We start from the raw sequence: 17,104 nt of genomic DNA, 5'->3' as shown, positions 1-17,104 counted from the left end.
GAGTCAGAAACATCAATCAGCTGCCTCCTGCACACCTCCTACTGGGTATGTGCCCGCAACCAAGGTACATGCCCTTGACGGGAATCAAACCTGGGACCGTTGAGTCCACAGGCTGACACTCTATCCACTAAGCCAAACTGGTTAGGGCTGGACCACATTTTGAGGTTAACTCCCAGGTTCTGGGGTGTACAAATCCCTGCCAGATCAGATGTGCTTTCTTTAATCAGAACAAAACAATCATGGTTAACAGAGCATGATTAATATTTTTATAACTACAGCTAGTCCCCACTATTCCATTTCTCCCTCCCGTCGCCAAAACCCTGGCAACCAGGCCTTGCTGTGCCTCTGTTCTCTATCTGCCTCACTCTACCCTCCTTTTGGTTAGTGTAAGGCTAAGCTGAGCTGAACTTGATGTTCCTTGGTAGTCCTTTCTGGACCAGAATCAGAATCATTATACTGAGTTTTACAATTCATGGGAGATAGTTTTGTTTCTCTATTTAACATTTGCAATAAGAAGTGCTATGGAGAGTAGAATAAAATTTCATTTCCTTGGGTTATCAATAAGTTCCCAGTTTGAATTGCTTTAAGTTCTTCTCCCCTTTAAGCCTTAATATGCCAATTTTTAACATTCTACAAGTATAGATTAATTTTTAAAAAAATACTCATTCATCTTGTCATGCTGTTGCCATCATAAAAATAGTGTAATGGAAATCAATTTGTTTTTAAATCCTCATATTGAACTTCTCATGCTATTACCATATTGAAAATTGTAAAGGAAATTACTGAATATGCCCTGTATGAGTAATTAATGTTGCTGAGACTTAAGTGTCTTGTTTTTGTTTCTTTATTTCTTAATTCCTGCATTTGGAAAAATTGTACTAGGCTGTTAAATTTAAATGTATTTTTAAAAAATATATTTCATTGATTATTTCATTGATTTTTTTTTTTACAGAGAGGAAGGGAGAGGGTTAGAGAGTTAGACACATTGATCAACTGCCTCCTGCACATCCCCTACTGGGGATGTGCCCGCAACCAAGGTATATGCTCTTAACCCGAATCGAATCTAGGACCCTTACAATCCACAGGTTGATGCTCTATCCACTGAACCAAACCACTTAGGGCTTAAATGTATTTTTTATAATGTCACCATGTTTCTCTTCAGAGAACTCAGAATCACAAGTTACATTTGTAAGCATGTTGAATACAGATTACCCGTCCCCCAAACACACACTGTCACCACCTGAAAACTGTTTCCTTTATAATTGAAAATGAATAAATTTGAAAGTGTAACCTCAACAGAAATATTCCTCTTTAAGGAAAATAGAAGTTTTGTAATTCAAACATCTGATCCATAAGAGTGGCAAAGTTATCTGTTTTATTCAGTCTTTTATTCTCAGTACCTACAATATTGTCCGGCAGGTGATATGTACAGTACTCAAATTTTGTTGTTGACTTAATCTTATTAAGTTTCTAAATTTTAAAAACCCTCAATTTTTAATATGCTCAAAACTGTAAAATAACTTCTTTAAAATATAGATGTTATTCCTTAAGTCCCCAATATATGTATAGACAGCACACATACAGTATGCACACAGGTGTGTGCACAGACATGCATAGGTGTACATTTGCTTGTGGAGGTCAGGGTACTGGCACCTACAGCACTTTGAGATGTGCTAAAAATTATAATGAAAATGCCTCCGAATAACTAGAGAGATCCTATATTTTGCTCTTTAGGCACTCAATCTTTTTCACTTTAGTTTGAAATACATACTTTTCAAAGCATCAATGAGAAATTTTGTGTTTTTACGGAGTTTGTATATTTGCAAAATACAAAATGTTAACTTTGTATTTTTGTAGAATATGTTTTAGATGTTAAATTTGGCTAAGGCATGGGGGCGTGGACAAGGCGAGGAGAGAGCTCAAAGGGCAGGAAAGGGTGAAGATCAGAATTAGAAGAGGAACAGTGATAGCAACAGCTGATGTTCACGGAGGGGACAGAACAACGCGAAGGCAGGCCCAGGGAGTAATGATGTCGCCATCTGGTTGCGAATGTTCACGGCGATGCTTTCAATTACCAAGAAAAGTGTCTTCCATTTAACAAGTGTTCCATTTAACAAGTCAGGAAAAAGCATAATACCTTAGGAGTATTTGAAATTAGAAAATAAACTAGCATTTGAAGGATAAGCTTTGAATATCCAAAAACTTTAGTCTTATGGAACAGCTCTTCACTCCAAGATGACCGAGAATGAAATGTTATTAAACAGTACGAAGGATGCACGTAGCGGTTTTTAAAAGAGTGCATTAAAAGGTCATAACTAGGAAGAAACCCACTGAGCGACTGGACTAGCTCCACCCGTCTATCTTTATCAGAGAGGCAGGCGAACTTGTTAGAATAACAGTGTGCCCTGAGCACTTACTGTGGGCCAGGCACTGTGCAAGCTATGGCAGAGTGTGTAGCTCATTTAATTCCCATCACTAAATTGCAAGAATTGTGGAGATTATCTCATTTAAGTATGAGGGAACTGAGGTGTGAATGGCTTAAGTACCTGGTCACGGCCCCCCTTCTTTCCCCAGTTACAGAGCTGGTGCTCTTGCCAGGGCTCAGGAGGGCCATCCTAGTGGAAACATGACCACTTCCTAGCTGTGTGGCTCCAGGCCGGCCATGTAGTGTTTCCAAGGTCTGTCTGTCGGATAATTGGGATAAGAGTAATTTATTGATGGTCTATTGCATGCAAGCATTGTGAGATACATGAGAATAAAGGGACTTAGAAACTCTCTAAATTGTAAAAATTATTATGCAGCATTGTTATGATATCCTTATACTTGGCAACATAAGAATAAAAAATGTCTTTATAGGAAGTACAGTTTTATTATGTAGCATTGTGCCCTAAGAAGTAAAGATTAATTTAGTCCTCAAATATTTTCAAGTTAGACATCTAAATTTGGTTCTCCCTGCCATATTTGTCTCTTATTCCACCCTTGTTCCCACTTCCACAGCACAACAGAAAAGTCCTGGTTACGTTGTATTCCTTTTATTCCACTCATGTAAGCTACATAAAGGAGACAGGGACAGTAATAGGAACTTGTTCGTTACCGTGTTTCCCCCCCAAAAAAGACCTACTTACAGGTTTCCTTCTGAGTGAAATATAAGGCACTCCCCTGAAAATAAGGCTCCCCCAGGCGCTGACTTCTCTAAATACAATCTTTCCAACATGATTGCTATGGATGAAACTGCAGTGTTTATGGGCCAACCATCTCAAACAACAATTGAACAGCAGGGTGCCTCCTTAGTGTACATTCTCTCTGCTTATGAAAGTGCACGTGTTTCTTGTATTTTGGCAATGCGTCTGGATGGCACTAAAATCCCACATTTAATCATTTCTAAGGGCAAGAAGGAAAAGATTGAACGTGTTTTGGGCGTTTTTATTCTTGAAACTGAAAAGCCTGGCCACACAAGCAGTTATAAGGAAGTGGGTCGATATAATGCTGCCGCTTGTTATGGGAGGGAGCCGAAGAGGTCTGCTAGTCTGGGATGCAGCCAGCACTCACCGCGCTAAAGACATGAAGACATTTCTTCACAAAAGAAAAATAGATCAGATAATGATTCCTGCAGGAATGACGGCCTATCTTCAGACTCTTGATATTGCAATAAACAAGCCATTCAAAGATAATTTGTGCATGGAAATTAATGACTACATTGAAAATAGAATGGAGAGAAATCAACGTGGAAACTTTGTGAAACCTAAACTGCAAGAAGTTGTGACTTGGGTGAAGAATTCATGGGAGAAAATCACTGACAGTTGCATTGCAAATGCACTGCAAGCAGGCTACCTTGACAAAAAGTACTCATTTAAAGACAGTGCTATTGCTAAACATGAGAGGTTTGGTCCCCTGATTCTGAAAGAAATGGAGTCACAAGAAATTCAGCAGGAAATTCAGGAATTGGATTGTTATGAAGATGTTCCAGAAGATGATGACATGATTGTCAATGAATAAATGAGTAAATTCTTGATACTGTAGGATTCACAGTTTGTCTGGTTTGTTTTGACAACTACCGTACTACCGTACCGTATACAGGTAATAAATTTCCTTTATTTTCATTTAACAATAAATGTGTACCATATTCTTCTTCATGGAAAAATAAGACATCCCCTGAAAATAAGACCTAGCGCATCTTTGGGAGCAAAAATTAATATAAGACACTGTCTTATTTTCGAGGAAACAGGGTAGCGGTTCCTTTTGCATGATAGTGAATGGTCTGAATTGAACATGCCACCAGAAGCTAAAAGGTCCTGTATTCTCATAAAACCATTCATCCAATTGGTATATACACATTTGTTATTCATTTATAATTGACTTTGGGACAAGTTCACATTCATCGTCTGTTGGGACTTGAGGAGAGCAGAAACCTTGCCAGCCCTCTTTACTTGCAGGTGGAAATAGGGAGTATAGCAATGAAGTGTTAAAAATGCTTTGTCACAATTAATGAAACTTCAGGGTCCCACCCAGAGCCCTCTTGCCTTGAGGCCAATCATTCTGTCCTCTGCACACAGTGCAACTGGGAACCCAGAGATCCAGAACTTAGGAGAATTGAGTACACAGCATAGAAGAGAGCAGGCCTGCTTCCACATTTAGGTAGGAGCCATGACGCACTAGACAAGGGAGATTTTATTCTGATCATCTTTGTGCCCTCAGGAAGAACTCTCATCCCTCAGCTTTTGGGGGTGTGGCCTCCGCAATGGGAGTCTGTGCCTCTCTTCCTGTTTCCTTTCTTCAACAGCTGTTTCCTTTTCCTGCTTCCTCAATTTTGGCCTTTTGCTCTTCCTACACCCCCACCAGCAGCAATCAATGCCTTCTGTTGTTTGTACAAAAAGTAGGAAAGGTGGAAAGAGTTGTTAAAATGTGAGGCATGGGGTTTGTTCTTTTAAGTAGTAAACTGCTGAAGGGCAAGTGCCCTTGTTACCCATTGTGCAGAGCATTCGTAAATCTCAGGAGCTGAAGGCTTTTTAAGGTAACGGCACAACTATTAGGGTATCTCAGCAGCTGCAGAAGTTAGGATCTTCATAATAATACCTGCATATAGTTAATAGCATTCATACTTATTTAAACCTGATCCCAATAGTTCTCTTTACCATATCTATGAACAATTACAGCTATTTATTAATGTATGTCTGCATATTTACTACCAAGTCATGTTTTATTTAAACATGGTAACTTAGTGAAATTTCACAAGTGCATTGCATGATTTCATTAGTTTAATATTTATAGAAATTATTTGAAGGTAAAATCTCTACATAAATGCCAAGAGTTATGATTGCTTTCTTCATGTAATTCCCAGGACTCATTTTCTCCTGCATATAGTTTCTCTCATGATCAATCAAGAAAGGTTTGTCAATATATGGCATGAGCAAGCCTTTGAAAATATTTCAAATTTAGAAGCATATTTTTGTTTGAAGTAGATAATGGATTATTCTTTGCTGGGTTTAGTCTTTTAAAAAGTGAACTGTAAATTCAGATTAAGTTGCTTTTGTTTCAGTTATTTATACCTGGAATACTTTAGGATACTACCCGTCAAACATTCTGCATTTTACTGTCAGATTATTTTTTAAATGTATACTGAATTTGTACCACTATTCTGGGATTTCTTTGAACTGAATATTGTATAAGTAGAGAAATTCTATGTGAGACCTTCTAAATGGTATTAAGTAAAATGCTATTAAAGAAAAATATCTCAAATATGAATCTTTCCATCATATAAAGTTTTCTTCCCAATTTATTGTTTATATAGTAATTTTTAAATTCAAACAGCATTTTTCTTCAAGTGTTTGCTTTATTCTCCTTGAGAGATTGTGAAAACTTTAATTACTACATTCAGAGAAAGTTGCAAAAGGAAATGCTTAGGTTACAATAGTTAAGTAGCAAAAACTATAGGCAATATATATATTTAAACCTACTGTTTTTGGAATCTTCCTTTTGTAAGTAGTCACATGATATTTGTGAGTTTGGTTGACATCAGTATACAGACAGTACAGAAAAGTGAAATTTTTGTTGGGACAAATGTCAATATATGGCATGAGCCAAAAAATGTTGCAGTAGGCAGGCCAAGCGTGGTGTCAAAATCAATTTAATTTTCCTTTCGAGAAAAAGTTTCCCTCTCAGGCAGTGCAGTTCAGTGATTAGAAGATAGGCATAGAGAAATAACATGCTAAGCATTGAGGTAAGCATAGATTGTGAATAAAAAGCAGATAAAGAGACAGTACAAAAAAGGTATTAAGTGGTATTTAATACCATTTAGAAGTAGGCCTGGAACATATGCAAAAATGGCTGAAATATAAAAGTTCAGGTCTAACAGCTAAGACAGTGGTTGGCAAACTGCGGCTCGAGAGCCAAGGTTTGCAGCTCTGTTGACTAATGAGTTTGCCAACCACTGAGCTAAGAGATAAATTAGAGACACAAAGCACGACTCCAGAGTAAGTCAAAGGCTTTTTAAAAATAATCTTAATTCTGTCATTGGAGATGGAGTGATTTTTAGGAAAGGGCACTGTTTTGTGGGGGGAGAGGAATGTGTGCAATGTAATGCACCATTGCTGGAATCGCAAAGTCTTTGGATGGCAGACAGGAATCCAGACGATACCCTGTTTCCCCGAAAATAAGACAGTGTCTTATATTAATTTTTGCTCCCAAAGATGCGCTAGGTCTTATTTTCAGGGGATGTCTTATTTTTCCATGAAGAAGAATACGGTACACATTTATTATTAAATGAAAATAAAGAAAATTTATTACCTGTATACGGTACGGTAGTACGGTAGTTGTCAACACAAACCAGACAAACTGTGAATCCTACAGTATCAAGAATTTACTCATTTATTCATTGACAATCATGTCATCATCTTCTGGAACATCATCATAACAATCCAATTCCTGAATTTCCTGCTGAATTTCTTGTGACTCCATTTCTTTCAGAATCAAGGGACCAAATCTCTCATGTTTAGCAATAGTATTCTGAGACAGAGCCTTGGGGGCCTTATTTTGGGGGGGATGCCTTATATTTCACTCAGAAGGAAACCTGTAAGTAGGTCTTATTTTCAGAGGATGTCTTATTTTCGGGGAAACACGGTACGAAATGATTTTATTGAAATAATCTAAGGAAGCCTGTATTGATAGTTTTAATAAAATATGAAGCCTTATTTATCTATTTGAGGGCCAGGCTATGGAAATAAAATCTTTTGCTTCAGGAGTATTTTAAGATTGAAGCAGTTACATTCATATTTACTTATGAGGAAACAGAATTGGTGGCTACGTAAGACTTTAACCCTGTGGGAAAATTTATTATTTATATTTGGTTTCTCTATGCTAATGCTGAAAAAAAAATTGCTTTAGGTTATACAGCTCCATAAATGTTAGGTTTTCAGTAGTACCAGAAGCGTACTTTTACTGGGGAAGATTGTTTTATTTCATATCTGAAAAATAAACTTGATTCAGCATAGTCTGCCTTTTAGTCATTTAAAATGTTATTGTCCTACTTTTCACTTTTGGGGGGAAATTCTGAGTGGCCCTCCATTCATATTCCGGTAAGAGTGGGTGCTTTAGTTAAATTCCCATGTCACCCCCAATCCAGATTTAGACTCTTCCCACACCCTTTGCTATTTTTCCTGGGACTGCTGGGCCCATAGGTAGTTAGGTGCAGTCACTCCTCTGATGTCATCCATATTTCATCTTTATTTTGTTTTTACCCTAATAACGCATCAGCTTCTCTTTGCCTTATTGTGAAAAGTTCATGCATTTGATTATGTGGGCTTTTGAATAAACAAATATGGTTAATCTAGGGAATGCATCATTGAGTTTTTAACTTGTAACTGGAAGTAGATGTTTCCATGAAGAGAAAAGAAAATTGACCCCCACCCCATTCCATTAATTTATCTACAGTTTTCCTGTGGGATGTTGGTAGCCTTCCTCTCTGGTAAAAACCAGATCAGGATTCCTCAGGGTGTGATTGATAGACTTCCTCCTCACCATCCAGTATGTCTGCTTGTGAAAATCAATCCTAAAATAATGGAATTGCGGGGGAGGTATATTTGGCAACCATCAATGATTATTAAAATTAGTGGGTAAATATGATGAGAAATAGGATATTTACATAATTTATTTACATAGTCTCAAAGTATCTCCTCACAAGACGTTATTAATTACAAAAGGGAAATAAGTAACTATAAAGTGGGAAAACCTGGCACAAATCACCTAAACCAGGTGATCTAAACTAAGTATACTTTCTTTCCCTCTTGCCATTTCTGTGCATAAAATTTCCTAACTAGCATCTCTGGACCATGATTTTGATTTCCAAGACGGAACAAAAAGGTTGGTTGCCTTTTAGATTATGCGGGATGCCATAGTAATGTCAACACCTTCGCATGCTGTGTTTCTGCACCTGGACAACATGCAGATGCCTTTCAATCTTATCTAGCTGAGTCACTCACCTGGTAGCCTCTTGTGCAAATATCTGTTTAAAGTTTTGAACAGTGTGAGTTTTTTGATTCCCAGCTGGGGTTCTTGAAGGAGCACAGACATTTCTAAGGTGTCCACACAGATCTATAAGGATTTGTTAGGGCAAATTGGCAACTATCCTCATATTGCTACAATACTTCATGTCTCCTGGGCTATGTTGGTCACCAACAACACATGGTCCATTTCCTTGAATCACTTGTTCTGCAGATGTCAGAGCTTTCAGCGGTCTTGCCACCATGAGATGCTGCAGTCCCTGCTTGTTAGCCCCCTGTGCCTGTAAGAGTGGGGCCAGTCATCTCCACTCTCTGATGGTCCTTCATGTGAGATGTAGGCAGATTCAGAGACTAGCTCAGAGACCTTTTAGCTTTTTACAGCTAGAAAAATATTCTATCATAAAATTCATTTTAATTAGACAAATATGAAATTGAAAACAGGAAACTTAATCAAAGGAGAAGGTAGAGATTGATTTAACTGCATAGCTTAGTAATTAATCTTTTGTGTTGATCAGTTTGGAAAGAGTCATTAATATTCCAATGCCCATATTTTGCACTTATTAACAAAATTTTAAATGAAGAAGTTTTCTTGGTTTAATTACCATGATTTTATTGAAAATGTAGTAGCTTATTCTGACTGAACTTAACCCCTTTCAATCATTGCTTTAAAAATTACATGAATTTATAGAAATAAAGCATTTATGCTGTGAAAAATATTTATGATTATGCCTAATATATATGGTTGTGGTTTTTAAAAGGTGTCTAAAATGATTCAACCCTGTGTAAATGCCGTTTCACTTCAGAGCAGTGTAGCTAACGGTGATGGTGTTGTCCCAGCATCTTAGCGGAGGCGGAGAAAAGGCCAGAAGGGTCTGGCACACATGGAGGATCAAAGCTCACTCTCCTGAGGCACCTTCTGTGGGCCTCACAAGGGGAAAAAATCTGCTGCCAAGAAGTTCAGTTGGGCAGCCCATTCATGTGGAGAAAGGTTGCCTGAAGTGTAAGAGCTCGCACGCGTGTGTGCGTGCGTGCGTGTGTGTGTGTGTGTGTGTGTGGTACATCAAGGTGGATTAGTAAGTGAATCTCTAGCAGTATTGCCAGAATTATAAGAAAGGTAGCTGTAGGTTAAAATGTCACAACCTAAACAGAAAAGATGGAGATGTGTTAATGTTTTTAAAGCAGGTTTATTGATGTATAATTTACAACAATAAAATATACCCTTTCAATGAATAGTTCTATGCGTTTTGACAAGTGAACACAGTCATATAACCACACTTAAAATATAGAGTATTTTATCACCCCAGGACATGTGCTGTAAAAGATTTTTCAAAAGACGGGTGTCAGTCTTTGGACAAGCAATGTGGCCCAACAAGCGCTTTGCCACTATGGCTCTGCCTCCCTGCAGCGCGGATCTTCCGCCTCCTCTTTGGCTGCACAGTCAGCAGGGGTGGCAGCCTGGGATCTTTTCAGTTTGACAGACTCTTGGTCTCTGTCTGCTTCTCAGATCCTGTGGAGGGTTCCTAAAAACCTATGTTCCAGTGAAAAGTAGTGTTCGAAATGCTCTGCACTCTAAATTCTCTATTTGTAGATTTTGAAGTTTATGCAACACTGTTCACTTATGTTCTAAGCATTCAACATTTATTGCTACTTTGTTAGTTTAGGTTTGCAAAATGAATACTTTAAGAAAAGCCTATAAACTTCTAGAAAACAAACGGTGCGCCCTATTGGGGAATTGAGTCAAGACAACCTGGCCTTTTAAAGATGTGACTATTAAAGCAGCATAAGTTGTTTTGCTGCTTACCCATGCTTTTTTTTTTTTGTATAAAAAAATAAAGCTATATATTCAAAGTATCTTGCATGACTAATTGTTTTATAGAATAACATTTTACAAATATAATTACTTAGTTGTCATTATTCATTTTATTTCACTTTAGTATTAATAATCATTCTTTAATGTAACTCTGATTTGCCTGATAGGCTTAAAGGGAAAAGAACATCTTTTCTTAATGTTAAAATTCCCACCAGGCCTGTGCTTGTTGGATTCACTTAATTAAAGCTATTAACAAGGACAGCTTTTATGTGGCCATTATAGCTCTAGACAGAGAACTCCAAATTGTTTGTTTCTGGGTTAGAGAAAATGCATTAATTTGTTTAGCACCACCAGTGCTTCTCTAAATGTTCCCTTCTTTCCTGGAGCAGGAATGTAAGTGGAGAGGCAAAGCCACTCCCAAGATAATTGATCAAACAGGCAGGGCTTTAGCTGCCTGCTGCTCTACTAAAACACCCCAGCCAGAATTCTCCCACCTGGCATTGATCACCTTTGGTCCTTTATCCCAGAGAGTGAAAGTGTCTACTGAATAGATCTAGGTTTTAAAGGAGAGGTGCCAGCCACTTATTCACACTAGCTCCTAAGGGGGAGTGGATGGGGTGACATTTACTAAAAAGCAGTTTTCTAAAATAAAGGTGTATGTATCTCTAAAATCTTTTTTTCTTTCTGCAGAAATTTTATTTAAAAATCTTTGCAGCTATTTATACACTATTTGATAATTTACTAATGCTTACTTTACTATGAACCTCATTTTAAAATTATGTTTACAAAACTAATTACATTTATCTGTAAATAGAAAAACCAGGGTAACTGCCTTACAGTAACATAATGGCTTCAGCAAAGTATGCTTGCAGCTTTTTACTGAAATGTTAGGTAATGAATGGTCACTTTGAAAGAACCAGATTTTTAACACTTTTTTTATAGACACGATAGTCTTGCTGCACCTGTATACTAATTGTGATGGACAAAGTCATGATCTTCTCTTTAAGGACATGAGATCTTTATGGGTGTGATTAAGTAAGGCCCTTGAGAGTGAGAGTTTATCCTGGATTACCTAGGTCAGCTCTAAATGCCTTCAGAAAGCCTGTATAATAAGAGGTAATATGCAAATTAACCCTCATACCCTTACAAGATGGCTGCTTACGACCAGGCTGACAGGGGGGGTTAGTGAGGGATGACCAAATGACTGAACAAGAGGCTGGCTGGGGGGAGGAGGGGTAGTTAGGAACTACCAGGCTGGTGGGGGGGGGGGCACTGAGGGACAACTAGGCCAGTGGGGGGACAGTTAAGGGCGACCAGGCCGGCAAGGGTGACCAGGCTGCCAGAGTAGGGGGCAGTTATGAACAACAAGGCCAGCAGAGAGGGTCCGGTTGGGGGTTGGCCAGCATTTGGGGGGGGGGGGGCAGTTAAGGGCGGCCAGGTAGGCAGGCAGATAAGCAATTAGGAGCCAGCGGTCCAAGATTGTGAGAGGGATGTCCAGTTGTCAGTTACACTGGCATTTGGACATCCCCCAAGGAGTCCTGAATCAGGGTGCAGGCTGGGCTGAGGAGACCCCCTCCCCCCTGTGCACTAATTTCGTGCACTCTTGGCCTCTAGTGTCCATATAAGAGAGAGAGGCAGAGGGAGACTTGACACATGTACAGAAGAAATGGCAACGTGCAGGTGGAGACAGAAATTGTAGGGATTCGATCACAAGCCGAGGTATGCTAGCAACCACCAGAAGCTGTAAGAAGTGGAAAAACGTTCTGCTCTCCAACCTCCAGAATGAATACACCCCAAATTATAGCTTCCATTTCAGCCAAGTGAAACTAATTCACATTTCCAGCCTCCAAAGCTGTGAGAGTATAAATCTCTGTTGTCCTACCATCAGGTTTACCATAGGGGTTTTTTTTTTTTAATTTTTAAAAAAAAAAATTTTTATTAATTTTTTTACAGAGAGGAAGGGAGAGAGCTAGAGAGCTAGAAACGTTGATGAGAGAGAAACATTGACCAGCTGCCTCCTGCACACCCCTAACCTGGAATGTGCCCGCAACCAATGTACATGCCCTTGACTGGAATCGAATCTGGGACCTTTTAGTCCGCAGACCGATGCTCTACCACCGAGCCAAACCAGTTTTGGCTGTCATAGCTTTTGATACCTGGAGGTAGGACATTGATTTAACAAATACCTAAAAATGGGAAAGTGGCTTTGTAATTGGATAATGGGTAGAAGAATTATAGGGTCTATGATAGAAAAACAAAATGAGATTGCCTTAAAAAGACTGTTGGTAGAAATAGGGACTGTTAAAGTTGCTTCTAGTGAGAGCTCAAAAGAAAATGAAGGATATGAAATTGGAAACTAGAAGAAGAGTGATCCTTGTTATATAGTGAGGAAACTCAGTCGAATTGTCTCCCATGGTTGTGTGGGAAGCATGTAAGCAATAAACTTGGATGTTTAAAGAGATTTCCAAGCAAAGTGCTGAAAGAATGGCCTGATTTCTTCTTGCTGCTTGTAGTGAGAAGAAACATAAATTAAGGATAGAACTCTTCAAGCCAAAAAGAACCACAACTAGGTAATTTGGAAAATTCTCAGCCTACCCAGATTGCCATAGACACTAAAATTAGGAACTTCGTTCTTAGGAGAGTGTGTTCTAGAGGAGAGAAGCCCAAACAAAGGTGTAACTGGACAATTTTAATGCTAAAGAGATTAGGAATGTGACTCTTGGATCCCCTCATCCATCTATGCACAAACAGAAATGAAGATGGGATTACCCAGGAAAGATCTCTGGAAGACTCTCTTGTTGAGTGGGTATCTCAATACACAGGAGACCCACAGGGTTTTGAAAATTTATATCAGCAGAAACAATGCCAGCTTGACTGAAAGGGTCATAGACAAAATGAATGGTAAGAAGACATCCAAAATTTTAGGCATCAACAGGCTAATAAAACTACTCCAGTGCAAATATATGCAAACGTTTCAGAAAAAGGAAAAATGACTCATGCCCCACTATTATTCCCAGCTCTTGAAACCTTGTCATAATGAATTTTGAATTTACTGGGTGACTCTTTTGCCTCCCCCTCTCCCCCCTTCTTTTGGAATGGGGATGTCACACTGCTGTTCTATGTCTCCCTCACCATCTTTCTTTGGAAGCAGATAATGTGACTTCTAGTTTCACAGATCAACAGGTAGAGAGGAATTTTGCTACAGGATGGACCACACCCAGAGTCTCACCCACCCCTGATTTAGATATTTAAATGATGATATTTGGGGCTTCTGAGTTGAAGAGATTTACTTGAGATTTAGTTCTTTTAGTTGATGCTAGAAGACTTTTGGGGATGTTAGGATAGAGTGCATGTATTTTGCACATGGGACAGATGTGAATCTTTGAAGGCCAAAGGATGGACTACGATAGGCATAATAATGGTGTCTGCTCCAGCCACCCCACCTTCCTCCCCCTAAAACATCAGGTCCTTACCCCTGGAACTTGTAAATGTTACTTTATTTGGAAAAAGCATCTTTGCAGATTTGATTAGGGGTCTTGAGATGATTAAATTATCCTGAATTATCCAGATGAAGGTAAATGCCATCACAAGTATCCTTATACGAGAGAAGCAGAGTAAGATTTGATATGTACTGAGAGAAGGAAATGTGAAGGTGAAGGCTGAGGTTGGAGTGATGAGACCATAAACAAAGGAATTCTGGTAGCAACCAGAAGCTGTAAGAGCCAAGGCTCCTCCGGAAACTCCAGAGCTGATGTGGTCCTATGTTCACCTTGATGTTGGCCCAGTGAAATTTATTTGAAATTCACATATTTAGAACTGAAAGGTAATAAAGTTGTGTTGTTTTAAGCCATCAGTTTTATGGTAATCTGTTACAGCAAACATAAGAAATTTAATACAATGGCCCTTTTACATCTAGCCATTATTAAATGTTTGCTTTATTTTTCATTTCAGTTTGATTTATCCAATGTTATTGCTAGGAACCATCAAACATTTTGAGGAAATAACTGATTGTACTTTTAGATATTTTTTCCCTCTTGCAAAAAAATTTACAAATTTCTCTGTGTTATTGATTTTAAAAATGTGATGCCTGGTTTTGATACATATATTACATTATCTGATAATCTGCATTCATTTTTCAAGGAATTCATTGCCTGTTCTTTTACCTTCAGTAGAAATATTGTTACTATTACCTTGATTTGCAACTACCCTATGAGGACCTTAGATATAACTGACAAAAGAGCTTTAAAATGCATTGAAATTGGCTCTGGCCTATGTGGCACTGTTGGTTGAGTGTCAACCTGTGCACCAAGGCCGGTTAGATTCTCAATTAGGACACATGCCTGGGTTGCCAGCTCAATCCCCAGTAGGAGGCTGGGAGGAGGCAGTTGATTGATGTTACCTTCTCACATCTATGTTCCTTTCTCTTTTCCTCTCTCTTCCCTCTTTAAAATCAATTTTTAAAAAAGACATTGAAATTATCTTAGTTGCTTCAGTCAGATATGGACTTCACTTATTAAGATGTAAAATTATTCTCTGAATTAAGAGACTAAAGATGACATGAGAAACCTTTACCGGGTATTGGCAGACCTTATTAAGTCCTGACTCTGCCATTGCTGTGTGACCTGTTTATATCTTCTGTGCAAGTGTATGTGACTTAGTTTTTTTATAAATAGCAAGTTAGGTAACTTTGATATAGTAGATTTCCCATTCTGTTCCTTAAGACCATCATCTCTAAAAACCATCCCAATCTAGCTGCCCTCCAATATGCAAGATCTGAATTGTGAATGTACTACCTCTATTGAGTTGAAGCAGTTCCTCCAGCAATTGGCAGACCAACAAATTTCACAATATCCTGCTTCATATTTCATATTCTTTTTTAAAGAACTAATATTTGAAGAGCAATAAACTTAATAATGATGGTCATGATAATGATGATAAAAGTATAGAACTTTTCATAGCTCAAACTAGCAATTTTAGCTGTAATTCATAATGACATCACATTGAAGGTATTGTTAGCCCTGTTGTATATTTGATGAGGATTTGAGTTAAGTAACTTATTAGAGGTTGCATAGCAAGCAAAAGATAAGGCTGGAATATGATCCCAGCTCTGATTCCAGTGTTTGCATCTCTAAAATTACCATGGAAGATTGGACTTGGATTTGATGGGGGTGGGGGCGCGGGGGTGTTAATTTAAAGTTTTAAAAAATGATAGTTAAATGGCAGTATTAGACAATGGTTTTAAGTGGGGGGGAAAATTGATAATTATATTCTTTTTTTTCCCTCCAACATATGACTAGTAGAGTACTGGAAAGAACACAGTGATGAAGTAAAATTAAAAATGTATGGTCCTTACCCTCATGGAGCTTCTAAGTGTTTGCAGCTCAGATTTAGCAATCTTAATCATTAGAATTTAGCTCATTAACTGATTTAATGGTGGTTCTCTTGCTACATCTCTTTTCATGGTTTTTGACAATGTTGAACGAATAATCTGATGGGGAAAGACACACATTAAACAAGTACATTTTTTAAAAGTGTATTATATATATGACTTGATTTGGAGAAGTGTGTGAATGGAAAAGAATGGATATTATAGGAGAATATCAGGGGAGGCCTACTTTAAAAATGGATGTCTAGGTAAGGCCTTTTTCAAAGAGATGACATTGAAACTAAAACATGAAGAATGAATATTCCTTTCTATTCCTGCCTTTTTGCTGAGGTAGGATAGTTTTTTAACTAAAGGAGATCCATGGGCATCTATCATTAAAACATGTCCAGTATCCAACTGCTCTCTACCCTCATTATCCAACCACTACATGTCCATAATCCACTCTCATCTACCTTTGTTCACAGAAGCCTCCTAACTCTTCTTCCTGCTTTTACTTTTTCCCATTTACAGTCTAGTCTCAAGATTTCCCTGTTAAAATTGAAATCAAATTTGGGCATTTATCTGTCCAAATCTTCCCATGTTCTCATTCCCATACTAGAAGGCAGTGTTCTTTTAAGAGCCTCCAAATACCTCCATGATCAGACCTGTGGTTTCTCGCTCCTGGTCTTTCTCCTCTTTTCCTCACTCACTGTTTCTGCCACACAGGTCTCCTCAGTGAACCTACCAGTCACATCTCATGGCCTTTGTACTTGCCATAGCCTCTGCCTGGAATGCTCTTCTCCAATTCTGCCTGCCTTGATTTCTCACTTCCTTCCAGCGGTGATGCATTTGGTAGTCTGCAGGATTTTATCTGGGTTCAGTAAGTAAAACAGGGAGACAGGAAGGAGTTGCTGCCTGGGGCTGCCACATGGGAATATTAAGAGTAGGATTTTTCTTTTGGTTCCTAAGTCCCAATAGTCTGCAGACATTTGCCTGATTACCTTGTGCCAGGCTGTGACTACCTGCACACTGAGTATAAGATCTCTGTCACGTGGAGCGACAGGTGACTGCTACTTTACCCTCTGAGGCCTAAGACCTTCTAAAACCTGGAGCACCCACCATACCTGAAACTTAAGCTCAACAGAATAGGCATATTCACATCCCCCTCTCCCCGACAATTCACAAGTCTCTGGTCTACTTCCACAGACCCAGTCTCACATCTCATATTATCTTTATTTAGTTCATCACCAGAAGTCCATGCTGTCTGGTTATCTTGTTAACTGCTAATCTCCCCACTCCCATCTTTCTGTTTATCCTTTTATCCAGTCTGTTTCACATCCTCTCTATGCTCCCTCCCAAACTCTTTTCCATGTCTCCTGGAATGTGGTCAGCCACTAATCCCACATCCTCAGCCTCCTCGACTCTTTTCTTCTC

At 38.7% G+C, this 17,104-nt stretch overlaps 1 protein-coding gene across 13 annotated transcripts in view; it reads left to right on the top strand.

Annotated features, from left to right (window-relative positions):
• PKP4 (plakophilin 4) overlaps positions 1-17,104 on the top strand; it is a 226,363-nt gene that overhangs the window by 94,795 nt on the left and 114,464 nt on the right. The window lies entirely within an intron of this gene.

The sequence above is a fragment of the Pipistrellus kuhlii genome, unplaced genomic scaffold, assembly GCF_014108245.1.
Source record: "Pipistrellus kuhlii isolate mPipKuh1 unplaced genomic scaffold, mPipKuh1.p scaffold_m20_p_7, whole genome shotgun sequence".
Classification (NCBI taxonomy): domain Eukaryota; kingdom Metazoa; phylum Chordata; class Mammalia; order Chiroptera; family Vespertilionidae; genus Pipistrellus; species Pipistrellus kuhlii.
Note: the sequence above shows the minus strand (reverse complement) of the source record. Positions and strands in the feature narration are given on the sequence as shown.